This window comes from Petaurus breviceps, unplaced genomic scaffold (genome assembly GCF_028583685.1).
Source record: "Petaurus breviceps papuanus isolate PSGF00001 unplaced genomic scaffold, PetGlider_PUasm1.0 689, whole genome shotgun sequence".
In the NCBI taxonomy this organism is placed as follows: domain Eukaryota; kingdom Metazoa; phylum Chordata; class Mammalia; order Diprotodontia; family Petauridae; genus Petaurus; species Petaurus breviceps.
In genome coordinates, this window is record NW_027186458.1 from 2,951,891 (window position 1) to 2,966,508 (window position 14,618).

The window sequence follows — 14,618 nt, forward strand, 5'->3', positions numbered from 1 at the left end:
CTCATGTGTGAAGTCTGGGGAAGGAATGAGCTTCCTGGGGAAATAGGTTTCTGAGGCATGATAGAGAAAGACCAGGAGAGTCAGAAATATAGCCTAGGAAGGAATGAAGATGATCGGATAGATAGATAGATAGATAGATAGATAGATAGATAGATAGATAGATAGATAGATAGATAGATAGATAGATAGATAGATAGATAGATGATAGACAGAGATAAATGAAAGTAAACAAATAAATGAATGAAAAAGCAAACAAATAAATATTTTCTACCCCCAAAGCAACAAAATGTTCAACTGAATTCCACTATAAACTCAAATCTATGAAGAATAAAAAAGTGAATTAACATAAAAGCAAAAAAGGAAATTAAAAAAATTAAAATGTTTGTAGTACAGGCATATGCAATGCATATAACAATAATCCAAGAAATTCAGCTTATAACAAAGAAACAGGAAAGAATTAGAAAAGAATTAAACTCCCAAAGCAGAAAATAAAATAAAAAGTTGTATAAAAAATAATTCTGAACAAGCCTCCAAGTAAACAGTGTGGAGGCAATTAGGTGTCTTGGGGAAAGAACTCCAGGTCTGGAGGAAGACTCATCTTCAAGAGTTCAAATCTGACCTCAGATACTTACTAGCTGTATGAACTTGGGCAAGTCACTTAACTCTGTTTGCCTTGGTTTCCTCATCTGTCAAAATAGCTAAAGGACATAGCAAACCACTCCAGTATCTTTGCCAAGAAAACATCCAGTTGGGGTCATGAAGAGTCAGGCACAGCTGAATGATAACAAAAATAGGAAAGGATTGGGGGTGATACCCAAGTGATTTGACATATGAAACTGAGTAGTGAGGAGCTCAAGATATAGGGAATGGGTATTTTTGTGTAAAATATATGGAATAACCTTTGCTAGGGGGTGAAAGGTTTAGCTATAGATGGTTGTATAGGGAGCTTAAGAAAAAAATGATGAGTTTGAACAGCTCAGTAGAGTTACTTTGGGAGAAATAAAGGTACTGGCCTGAAGCAGTGAGGGCTCATTTGTAACTGGATAATGTAATTTTATGTCAGCCCCATACAGTTGTGGGATTTCTCCAACAGTGTTCAGCAAACAGACAGGAGCAGAGAAGACCATGGTGGGAGTAATCTCTAGTTTGAGGCTAGACAGGAAGCAGTGGGAGGAAGCCAAGAGGACAAGGGACTCAAGTGGAAGACAATATAAGATTGAGCCAATTAACCATAGGGTCAAGATTCCGAAGAGCATTTTGTTAATGAGGTCAGAGGGCTAGCCAGAACAGACTTGTTGGTCTAGGAAAGCAGGCAGGGGCTAAAGGGACCAGAGATTGCAAAGAAGAAGAGAACAGGATGGAAAAGAGTGCAGGAAGGACAGGAAGTCATAGTTAGAGGAATCGCAGTGTTATGGATTATGGAGTTGGAACATTTGTCTGTGATGGAGGGGATGACCTTGGGGGGGGGGGGGTGGAATGAAGATTCGATGACAGGAGCTGAGGAGGTAGATAAACTAGGCGGTCTGGGGATCTGAGCAGGCTTCAATGTCAACATTTGAAGTTTGAACCCAACGGGGCAGAGGAGAAGAATATAAGCCAGCATCGAACTCTTTCACAAAGGAAGAAGAAGAATGACTTGTCAGAACAAGTACCCAAATTTTAGTTGAATAAATGAATAATAGCTGGTATTTATATGGTGCTTTAAGTTTTGCAAAGCACATTACATACATTACTGATCACATTCATTTGAAACTCACAACAACCCAGGGAGGTAGGTGCTGTTGTTATCATCACCAGATGAAGAAACTGAGGCAAGCAGGGTTAAGTGACTTGCCCAGGGTAATACAGCTAGTAAGTTTCTGAGGTAGGATTCCTACTGGATTCACCCAAAATGCTGGAGGCTTTCTCATAGTTAATCGCCATATGTTAATATATAATCTAATTAGCATTCCTACTGGGTTATTCCCCACAACCTGTAGGTTGAATCCCCTAGACTTGTAATCCTAAAACTATAGTTCACAAGCCCCCACTGAAGTTCCCTTTTAATAGTCAGCCAGTAGTCACAATCAGATCAAAGCAAAAGGCACTTACTAAAATGACTGGGTATGAACTATACCCCCCACTTAAACACCCAGACTTCTTCCACAAGTACACACAGTGTCAATGGGAAGGGTGGAGTATATTGGTAGAGAAAAAGATAGAAAGAATACCCACAGTTGAGGTAGCATATGTTGGTGCTGGAGAGCCCTGCTGGGTGTCTTTTCTCTTCTAGTGATATCTTCATGCTGTTTCTCTTGGACCTTCTACCTCCACTGGAGAGGTTAATCACCTTGGACCTGCTCCTCTGCTTGAAGTAGACAAGTCCCTTATCGGACAAGTTGTTCAACCGCCAGATGCCATTGTCAATGAGAAGAAGGAGAGAGTGGAAAGAGAAATCCCACCCACCCATGCTGCTGTCTGTAAGAAGAAGGGAAATAGCAATTGACCTCTCAAGAGCTGGGCTCTTTCTTCATAACTGGCTCCCTTATTTACCACAAGACGTAGCACTCTCTTTCCTGCCAGATATCACTCTCGCTCCCAGTTCTATGGCTAGGTTGCTATTTAAGGGCTACCCTCTTGGTTCATCCTTCAGAAATAATAATAGCTAGCATTTGTAGAGCTTTGAGGTTTGCAAAACACTTCACACTGGGAAGTAGGTGATTGTATGATCCCCATTTTACAGTTTAGGATAAACTGAGGCAGGCAGAGGTTTGGTGCCTTGCCTGGGATTACACAGCTATTAAGCGTCTGAGGTCACATTTGAACTCAGCTCTTCCTGACTTCAGGTCCTGCTCTCTAACCACTGGCCCATCCCATTGCCCCTAACTCAGTCATACTTGAAGACCTAGAGGGCCACATGTCTAGAGGCCACAGTTTCCCCACCGTATCTCTAAATGCCATAAGCCAATGGCTAGAAGTTTAATAATTTCATCAAGTTTGATTAAATAATTTATTCCACATCTAAAGGAGTAAAAATGCATAAACATTTCTTATGTAAAGATATTTCCTTTTCCAGTAGACTTCAAAGGGGCGCACCTTCTCTCCCTTCTCAGCCCCTTTTATATCTTCCTTTTTGCACTAAAACGTAAGGTTTTTGAGGGCAGAGACTCTTATGTTGCTTGTATTTTGCCCTTAAGTTTAGCATATCTCAAGTCCACAGTAGGAGCTTTATAAATGATGGCTGATTTAAATGGGCTGCTCCCAGTTTCCAACCCTTCAAAATCTGTGAAGGGTCACCCAGGATATGAACCACTCTATGTTTTAAGGGGCAGTACAATCCCTCAAAACCAAAAAAGAGAAAAACCTTAGTATTTCATTGTCTGAGTTAAAATCTGGCCTCAGACACTTCCCAGCTGTGTGACTCTGGGCAAGTCACTGAACTGCTGTCTGCCTCAGTTTCCTCACCTTTAAAATGGGAATTATAATAGCATTGACCTCTCAGGGTGGTTGTGAGGATCAAATGAGATAATAGCTCTTATTGTCTTCATTATCTGGAGAATCCAGCTGGTCAAGGGCTTCCCCTTCAGCCCCCTTTCCTCAAGTATATATTCTGTGTTAATGAATCATAGGGGAGAGACAGAGAGAGAGAAAAATATAAAGAGAGACAGATACAGAGAGACAGGGAGAGACAGACAGACAGACAGAGACAGAGAGAGGGAGAGAGACAGAGAGAGGGAAAAATATAAAGAGAGACAGAGACAGAGAGACAGGGACAGAGAGACAGAGACAGAGAGGGACAGAGACAGAGAGACAGGGAGAGACAGACAGACAGACAGAGAGAGGGAGAGAGACAGAGAGAGGAAAAAATATAAAGAGAGACAGAGACAGAGAGGGACAGACACAGAGAGAGGGAAAGAGAGAGGAAGGGAGGGAGAAAGGGAGAGAGAGAGAGATCTATATATTGATCAGTCTATCTATCTAAACTTAAAATACCCTGTTTCCCTAAAACAAAGTCAATGTATTACTGACTCTTAGAATCTCTAACTTCCTCTTAAGCACCACTCAGGACCAGCCCTTCCTGATCCCCACCTACACACATACACAAACACATACACACACACATGCACACACATATACACCCATTGATACACACATGCACACCCATATACATATACACACACGTGTGCACCCACACACGCAATAGGGCCTTCTCCACCTCCTGAAATCACTTGGTGCTTGTGACCAGGAGAGCTCAGCTGGAGTCAGCTGATAGAGAAGGGCCTGCAGTCAGGAAGACTGGAGTTCAAAAATGTCCTCAGGCACTAGCTGCATGACCCTGGGCAAGTCACTTAACCCTGTTTGCCTCAGTTTCTTATCCATAAAATGGACTGGAGAGGGAAATGGCAAACCACTCCAGTATCTTTGCCAAGAGAACCCCGTGGCACCCCCTGGCAGTCCCATTGACTCAGCCTTGTACTTACCTACGTACAAATCGAATAGAACTCAAGCCCCAAGAAGGCCTGGGCTATTTCATTTTTGTCTGTGTTCCCAGCACCTAACATACTGCCTGACCCATGTGGGGGGAGGGAAGGGGAAACAAGTCTTTCCATACAGCACCTCTCATAATCCTCACAACAACCCCTGGGAGAGAGGTGCTGTTATGATCCCCATTTCACAGTTGAGGAAACTGAGGCAGACAGGTTAAGTGACTTGCCCAGGGCCTCATAGGGATCCAAACTCAATCCTTCCTGACTCCAGGCCCAGCATAAGAAATGCTTGTGGCTCAGTGGGAAAGAATATTGGCTTTAGAGTCAACAGATGTGAGTTCAAAGTCAGTTAACTGCTGTGGAATTTTTGTTTCCTCGTCTATAAAAAGAAGTCAGATGAAAAGCCCCCTGAGGATCTTTTCCACCCCCAGGCCCAGCATCCTATGAATCAAATTGAATTGGGTCTTCTGACAACATCACAGCTTCCTAGACACAGAATGCCGTTCTGGTCTCACTTTTCCCTTTGGAGTTCTAACGCTCTCCTATGGCTTCTCTTTTTTAATAGCGTGCAGGGTCACGCACTGAGGAGTGCATTTGACCCACCTATCCCATGCCTCCTTGTTAATGCCAAGATGCCTCTTTTATCCTTCCTGAACACCTCTGGGGAGTATCCAGATCCCCCTCTTTTATCAACTCTCAAAAAAAATGCCCAGCCAGCATTATCTAGTGTTAATTACCTGTAATGTAGAGCTTTAGCGGCTTCCCTGGTCTCTGGGAGCCCTGAAGTGAAACCTGAAAGAAGTCCCCCATTGTTTCCCCTTGTGCAAGGGCCAGGAGCGTGCAGGGCTCGAGTTGCAGGCCTGAAAGGCCACCGGAAATTGGCATCTCCCTAATTTGTGCTTGGCTATTCATGGAGACAAAGCCTGCATTCCTGCTCCCCAGTCCCCCTAGAGAAACCCAAGGCTGATCTGTTCAGTAAGGACCACAGAAAAAATCTGCCGAAATAAAGGCTTTGAATGAGGGGACCCTGGGATCTGGCTCTCGTTTCCGAGCCCGGGAGCAATGTGATTATTAAGATTTCTCTCTGGGCTGCCCAGTTTTCCCAAACAGGAACCCAGCAAGCAGTCTCTTTGCCCTTCTTAATGAGATGGGGGCAGGCAGACTGGCAAGCAGGTCCTTTCATCAGGAGCCCACCCTACAGAGGGCTGGCTTGGCTCCCTTCAGACATCAGACTAAAAAGGAGCCTGCTGTCGTCAAACCCCCAAAATAACTTCAGCTGGCTTCTGCGTTTGGGGGACACTCACCATGTCATTTCACAGCAATGACACTGTCCTGGAACCAATATGATCAATCCTCTGTGGGACTGCCAGATCACATTTCACAAAAGGCACGACAATGGCAGCTGAAATGCCAAAACATCCAAGTAGGGAAGGCCTTGATAAGCCCACAAGGCTGTGATTTCAGCCCGATGCACCGTGGGGAGGGGGTAGATAGAGCTGAGCCTGGACCCACGCTGGCCAGGATATACTCCCTGCCTCTGTCACTCATTAGTTAGCTGTGTGACCATCCGCTCAGAGCTCTTGGGAGCTAGGGAACATACTTAACACTAACCCTAACCTTTCATGACCTGACATGTTGGTGTTCAGTCATGTCCGACTCTTTGTGACCACATTCGGGGTTCTCTTGGCAAAGATACTGGAGTGGTTTGCCATTTCCCTCTCCAGTCCATTTTATGGATAAGAAACTGAGGCAAACAGGGTTAAGTGACTTGCCCAGGGTCATGCAACTAGTGCCTGAGGACATTTTTGAACTCCAGTCTTCCTGACTGCAGGCCCTATTTTCTATCTACTGCACCTCAGTCTCCTACCATGACCTAATCTAAGTGTCCACAAACAGAAGCCCTGTCTTAGAGGCTTTAGAGTCCATAATGCCTTCTTGTGGCAGTGACAACAACAGCAATTAGTATTTACAAAGCACTTTTATCATCCCCATTCTACAGAGGAGGAAACTGAGGCACAGAGGGGTTAAATTTACTTGCCCAGGGTTACACTATCAATTAACTAAGGCAGGATTTGAATGTGTGTCTTCCTGAATCCACAAACACCTTGGCCTTCCATTTGCACGACCTGCATCTTTACTCTACTGCCCACCTTCAATCACTATCACCGGTGTGTGTTCCGCTGCCACAATGGTGAATTTTGAAACTCCTTTATGCAATCTTGACTTCTCATCATTCCATCTCTCCCTAGCTCTTATTCCTCCCAACCCATTCTTTGTCCTCACCACGACCTCTCATCATTGCAGTGCCTTCACCCTTCCTCCTCCGAAGCCATTCCCCACCCCACCAGCAGTCCCCGTTCCTGGACTTCTCAGTAATCTCCTGGGCACTGAATTCACTTTCCTCCCTTCTCAGCCTTGACCCAGTGTTAATCTATTATGAGCTCCTGAAACCCTTCTCACCTTTGTCCTCTCATGGCTTGTTCCTTGACAAAGCCCAACCCTGGACTAGTCTCATCACCTGCCTCCTTTTTTCTGAATCCCTGACTTCTGAGTTGCTGGAGGAAATCGCTCAGATGTGCTGCCTGAGTCCACCATAAATGTTTATTCTCCCATTTCTACTGCCTCTGGAGGAACAAAGATGGGCACAAACTGAGGGCAGTGAAGAGGTTCATGATGGACAACCTGGGCCATAGGACCAAGGAGGGGGAAAATCCAAAGAACAGGAATAAAGGTTGCCATCATGGCCAGAATGGCAAGTGGAGAAGATGGGCCGGCCACGTGGCAAGAGTGAGAGCTAGAAAGCAGAGGGCTCCACTGGTTCTCTGGCAATGTTGGGAAAACTGAAGAAAAATCTTCAGCATGTTTGAGCCAATCCCCCTTTGGTGAATTTGGAGAGAATGTGGATGAGGATGGCTCGGAAGGGGTGGGATCTGCATCCCTGCGGGACCTCCCAGATGAGGGAACTCACAGACCCATCTAATCCCAAGTGGGCCTTCCCTGCATGGAAGAAATCCTTTGATCCCCTATAGCACTCCACAGAGAGAAGCCTTTTCCTCTCCCTTCAAGCCTTTCACAACCTGCCCTAACCCTACCCTTCTAGCACAGGACTTTGCCTTATGGTTTATTGAGAAAATAGTGACCTTTCCCCTGTGTGCTTCCTCTCCTCTGCTACTCTCCCTCTCAAAACTCTCTTACATCATCCCCAATTCTGACTTTCACTCTAGTCTGTGATGATTAGACGGTCCTTTTCCTCACCAAGGTCACTCTCTTGAACCTATCATCTCAATACAACTCCCCCAGTTTCATTCCTTTTTTCTAGTCTTCATTTTCTCCCTATTTACAGGTTTATTTCCTGTCCCCCACAAATATGCACAAGCCACCCCCATCCTTTAAAAAACTCTCCTCCCTTTGAGGGTCAAAGTAGAAAAAGTTATCCAAAAGCTGGTCTTCTACACCTTCTCCTCACGTCCCTTCTCAACCCCTTACCGCCTGGTCTCCAACTTTGTTATGCCACGGAAACCCCTCTCCACAAAGTCACCAATGGAAGCAATAGGAGCAAAATGGTGTTAAGAAAAATCACAGATTTAGTGCTGAAAAGGACATTAGAGGCCATGGAGTCTAACTCAGAGGAGGAAGCTGAGGTACAAGTGACTTTCTCAAGGTCACACATCTAGCAAGGGTCTGAAGCAAGATTCAAAATCAGAATTCAAAAGTTTTTTAAATGAATTTTTTAAAGTGTCTTTACATGTAAGTGGAAAAATACTATTAAAACAAATAAAGCAGGGGATCTTAACCTAAAAAAAAAAAGATTCAAACTTGGGTCTTCCTGACAGCAGGTCCAAAAAGACTGGAATATGCTTCACAGTTAGTGCTTTAAAGTCACATTTGACCACTACATAGATCAGAGTTCTGAAGTCTTTGGGGCTTGGTTTCTTTGGGTCATCATGTAAATGCTCTTTTGGTTCTGCCCAACTTGTGGTGCATTACTTCAAATGAGTCTTTTAAAGATTCTCTGGGCTCACCATCACTGTCACTTTCTTACAGTGTAATAATACCCCCATTATAGTCATCTACCACAATTGGTTCAGCCAGCCCTAAATGATTTATACCCACTTTCCTCCCAGTTTGTTGTTGCCACAAATATAATATTGTTATAAATATTTTTTAAAAAGTAGGATCTCTCAACACAATTACAAAGGGCCTATGATGAAAAATGTTATCTACCTCGGAAGAAAGAAGTGATGATGTCTGAATGCAGATTGAAGTATACTGTTTTTTACTTTCTTTATTATTCTTAGTTTTTTGGTCCGTGTTTTCATTAACAACATGGCTAGCATGGAAATAGTTTGCATGACTGCACGCATATAATTTATAGCAAATTGCCTGCCTTCTCAATGAGGGTGGAGGAGAAAGAGGAAGGGACAGAATTTAGAACTCAAAATGAATGCTAAAAATTTTTGTTTACATGTAATTGAGAAAAAAATATATTTAGAAAAATTAAAAGAAGAGTGCCAGTGAAACATTTTAAAATGCTGAGAAAAGAACAGTCAGAAATTCAAAAAGGCATTGTGTTGGAACTACCATGCGAAATTTAATATTGTTGTTCAGTCAGTTCAGTCATGTCCAACTCTTTATGACCTTTTTGGGGAGTTTTCTTAGCAAAGATACTGAAATAGTTTGTCAACTCCTTCTCCAGCTCATTTTACAGATGAGGAAACTGAGGCAAACACAGGTAAATGACTTTCCCAGAGTCATCCAGCTAGTGTCTGAGATCAAATCTGAACTCAGGAAGACGAGTCTTCCTGATTCCCAGCCCATCACTCTATTCACTGTGCCGCCTAAAACTGTACATAAAATTTCCATGTCAGAGGCAATCTTCTTTTCTGATCTTTTTTTTTGTTTATGGACAGTTTTGTGTTTGTTGATGTTTGTTAAGCTTATAATAAAAATGTTTTTTAGAAAGTAGAATCTCTCCCCTCTATCTTTGTCCTTCATGGGGTACAGGGACAACAGAAGAATTTGGGGGTCAAAGAGAATGAACTCAAAAGTTTAAGGATTTTTCTATTTTCCAGGTCAATAGGCCTAATTGCCCACTCCACCAACAATGTATCAGGGTTATGTTTATTTGTTAAACCAGGAATAAGGACAGATCCAGGACAAGGCACCAGAATGTAGCTATTGTCCACTTCAGGCTAAAGCACATGGAGTTTTATTTGTTGTCAAATAAAAACAAAATCAAAAACCCAACAACCAGAAAATGGAGCTTACATACATCAAAACAGGTGACTTCATATATTTAAAAAGTCATTAAAAGTGCCCCTTCTAAGGACTGGGCAGCTGCCTGCCTGCCTGCCTTACCATCTAGCATTCAGCGTGTCATAGACTTGCAGAATTTTGAAATCAGAAGAGACTTCGATGACCATCTCATCCAATCCATGTCTCCACTAGAACATTTGGCCTCTCCTTGTGGATCAAAGCCCACCTTTGAGGGGGAGCCCACAACCTTGCAAGGCATCCCATTCCATTTTTGGACAGGTCTTCCTATTAAGATTTCCCTATGATTAAACCAGTCTAAGTTTCCTCTTTGACACTTCTGCTCATGGCCCCTGGTTCTGACCTCAAGGCCAAAAGAGAAGCGTTATCCCTCATCCACCTATGGACCCTGTAAATACTTAAAGACGGCTGGTATCCCCTCCCTCACCCACCCCCTAAACATCCCTTCTTCCCCATATCTTTTCTTCCTTGTTTCTTTCAACTGAGGCTCAAGACATGATGTCAGAGCACAACTCAGACCATTCTGGTTGCTTCTGCACAATGCCTTTGATGTTGGGTGGCTGGGGAAGACTTCAAGAGAAGGCCGACACCCTCTGGAGAGTCTCCAGTGTATCAGTGAACATCACAGCCACCTCCTTATTCCTGGAAGTTATGCCTTCGTCTTGGCTCACTTGGGGAACACACACCATCCTACTGACTCATATTAAGCCTAGGGCTTGGCTAGATGATTTTATTCATCTCACAGGTAAGAAAACCCCCTTTCCCAATACAAGTCAATACCTTCTCTTCAACCTGCTTCATAGAGAAGTTGAATGACTTGTCCAAAGTCACAAAGCCAGTATATGTCGAAGGCAGGACTTGAACCCAGATTTTCCGATCAAAGGCCAGCTCTCTCTCCACTAAACCATAAAATCTTGCACCATTCAGGCCACTAAAACCCCCAAAACCTTTTCAAACTGTTACCCCCTATTCTGTAAGTTTTTACAGTGGTCCAGTCTCCCTGCCCCCACCAAAAAAAAACAAAACAAACATTTACTATGCCGTACAATGCTTCCTCCAAATTCTAGTTCCTTTGTTGTTGTTCAGTCATTTTCAGTTTTGTCTAAATCTTCATGACCCCATTTGGGGTTTTCTAGGCAAAGATACTGGAATGGTTTGTTATTTACTTCTCCAGCTCATCTGACAGATAAGGAAACTGAGGCAAACAGGGTTAAGTAACTTGCCCAGAGTCACATAGTTAGCAAGTATCACCAACTTCTAGTTCCCAGGTGAAAGGAAATCCTTAGATTCAATAGTGTTCAGATAATAATTTCTTTTTATAGAATGGCTTGATTTGCCCATGTGTTAGTGGGTTTTTAGTCCAATCTTGACTCCCAAATTTCACAGTAATCTAAATCGCTATGCTGCCATCCCAGGTCATGGAGGCAGCCTAGTGGATAGAAGATTGGTTTAGATCCAGAAGCAGTAGTGAGCTGCTTGGACTCAGCCTGGAGAGCTGATTGTTAAATTTTCAAGCTTAAGTATTTACAACTTGGGAATTGGCAAGCTCTACAAATCAGGACTTGACTTACTGTTTTGTTGACCACCAGGAAAGTGATGGAAAAACTGTTAATAGTGTACATTAAACTTACAGGAATGTCCTTCTTACATCCTTCTTTTCAAAGAGCTAGCTGTTAGACGCATACCAACATGTTCCTTCTCAGAAGATAAAAGTTCATGCTTCTGGTTGGCCATTATTTGGAAAAACCCTGGTCATCTATCTACCTTATGACTTTCCCTCTTAAGATATAAGAAAGTTGGGCGGCTAGGTGGCACAGTGAGTAAATCGCTGGCCCCAGAGTCAGAAGGACCTGAATTTGGTTCCAGCCTCAGACACTTAACACCCACACAAAATAACTAGCCGTGTGACCTTCGGCAAGTTACTTAACCCCAATTGCCCTCCAAAAGGCAAAAAAAAAAAAAAAAAAAAATAAAAAATTTCTTTTTTTTTAAAAAAAAAAAAAAAAGAAAGTTCCTTTGCACTTATGCACTTAGACCCATGCAAGCAGGTAATGTCACGTCATCCATGGAGGGAAACGTCCTAGCTGGGGCATTTTCTAAAGTGAAATAAAAACTCCATAGAACTATGTTTTCTAGGTGTTTATATCCTTAAATCTCTTTGATCCAATGGGAAAAGATGTGTCTGCTGATGACTTTCTGGGCGGAATATGGATTTAGACATCAAGGAATGCATTTTAGGCAGTCTGGACCACAGTGTATATGAAGGGGGGGGGAAATGTGATAATGCAAAAAAAGGTAGGTTGGAGCCATGCTGGGAAGGACTTTAAATACCAAATGTTGGAGGTTATATTTTATCCTGGAGGTCACAGGAAGCCACTGGGGTTTACAAACAGGAGAGTTACAGGATCAGATGAACCCTTTAGGAAGCTATGTGGGGGTTGGACAGAAAATAACTAGGCAGAGACCCCAGGAGGCCATGGCAATAGTCCAGGTGAATGGTGATAAGGGCCTCGTCGAGGGTGGTGGCCATGTAGGCTAAAAGGTCTTATGGGAGAGATGCTATGAAGGTCAATGTGACAAGACTCCACAATTGTTTGGATAATTGGAGTGAGGAAAAATGAGGACAATACCCAATGTCCGTAACTAAGATGATGATGCCTTCAAAAGAAGTTCAGAAGTTTAGGGGGAAATATGAGTTTTGTTTTGGAAATGTGTTTGAGATACCTGCAAGACCGTCAGGTAAAATGTTCTCAAAACTAAAAAAAGAAGAATATTAAAAATTGTTTCAACATATAATTAAGGAAAAATAAAATGTTTTTAAAAAATATTAAATGTCCAAGAAACAATGTATGGCTGAATCTCTGGAGGGAGAGGGGACCTGCAGATATAGATCTGTGAGTTATCAGCATAGAGATGATAATTCGACCCATGATAACTGATGAAAAACAGAGAAAAGAGAAAAGGACCTAGGAGAGAGACAGTTAAGAAGTGGGGTGGGGGTGATGATACCAAAAAAGGAGACTGAGAAAGAGTGACCTGACAGATAGAAGGGAACTAAGAGTACCGTCATGCACACACACACACACACACACACACACACACACACACACACACAATATCAAAAGGAGAGAGTATCCAGGAAAAGAAGGTGGTAAACTGAGTCAAATCCTGGAGAGAGGCTGAGACAGGAGAGGACTGAAGAGGAGGTTACAGTCAAGTGATGTGTTCGGTGGCAAGAAGGGAAGAACCCCCCAGAAAATGGAGGCATAGATGGCAGTCACGCTTCTTCTAGGAATATGGCTGAGGAAGGGAGGCGAGATCCGCTCGTGGCTCTCTGGGTACCCTTCATCTCCATCAGCATCCTTCCTCAAAGGAGGAGCTAGAGCTGAACCCAAGCCTCCCTATGGGAGCCAAACGGGGCAGGGGAGAGGCAGGGGGCTACCGGCTGCTCATTCCTGCCAACCAAGCCTCTCTTCCTAAGGCATCACAAGCTTTCTCAGCTGACTTATCATACTGTTCACACAGATTAAACAAAGCTTCCACTTTTTTTTCACTCTATCAATGAAGTGGTTATCTGTGTCTCAGTAAACCTACCATCTCAGGAGGAGTGCATACAGTGCTGGACCTGGAGTCCGGAAGACATGAGTTCAAACTCAACCGAAGACACTTTCTAGTTGTGTGACCCTGGGCAAGTCCCTTCACCCTGTCTGCCTCAGCATCCTCATCTGTAAACTGGGAATAATAATAGCACCTATTATTGTTGCAAGGATTAAATAAAGTAATATTTGGAAAGTGCTTAGCTCAGTGACTGGCATGTAGCAAGCTCTTAATAAATACTTGTCTCTCCTTTATTAAAACAGATGATTGAGTAGGCTAAAGTCCAGAGTAATTATAAAGTCAAATCCCTGTGCAGGACCAAAATTTGCCTTAAAGGAGTTTAATCTCTCTCAGCCTCAGTTTCCTCATCTGTAAAATGAGGGAGATATACCCAGTGATCTCCAAGATCCTTTCCAGATCTCAATCAGTGATCTTATTTCTTGGTAAAGATAAAGTTCTCATTCATATCAGGAAGCCAGACTCTAGACAGCCCCTGGTACCTGATCGTTGGAGAGGAGTAAGGTTTGAATGAAATTCCACAGCTCTCTGAAAGACACATCAGCTGTAGTCAAGGAACTCAGCAATGGTCGGTGTATATGACAATATTTCCCTAATTCAGTCTGCTATTCCGTTAGCCAATGTGGCAAATCAAGAAGAGAGTGGGAAGAAAGCCTCCTCCCATGCCCGCTCCCATCCCCCGTCCCCCATTCATTAAATGGCCACTTCTGAATTCTAGGGGCTTCCCGAGAAATCAATCTCAGCTGAGGAAGCTTATTCAGTGTTCGGAGACCTTACATATTTATCAGTTCTAAATTTATTTCTTGGCTGGTAATTCATTAACTTAAAAACAAGCTAAAGGTTCTAAAAATACCGTCTTTCCCTTATATGGCTGATAGACACTCACTCCTGCTCTCCCATGCAGGAAGCCTCTCATTTTTCCTTTCCTTCTATCCACCCACACCCTTGGAACAAGTGCTTCCTTTCCATTATTAAAGCTGGGTTTTTTTCTTTGGGATACTGCAGTAATTGCTATATTAAAACATTTTGACTGAAAGAACTGCACTTAACTCAGTGCATGATGGAATATTCATTTACTATCATCAACAAAACCTTCCCTTATGCTAGACTTTAAAATCCACCATGGCTAGTTTGGGGGTTTGGGAGTTTGGGTGCTGGGTTTTTGTTTGTTTGTTTGGGTGTTGGGGTTTGGGGGTTTGGGTGCTGGTTTTTTTTGTTTGTTTGTTTGGGTGTTGGGGTTTGGGGGTTTGGGTGCTGGGTTTT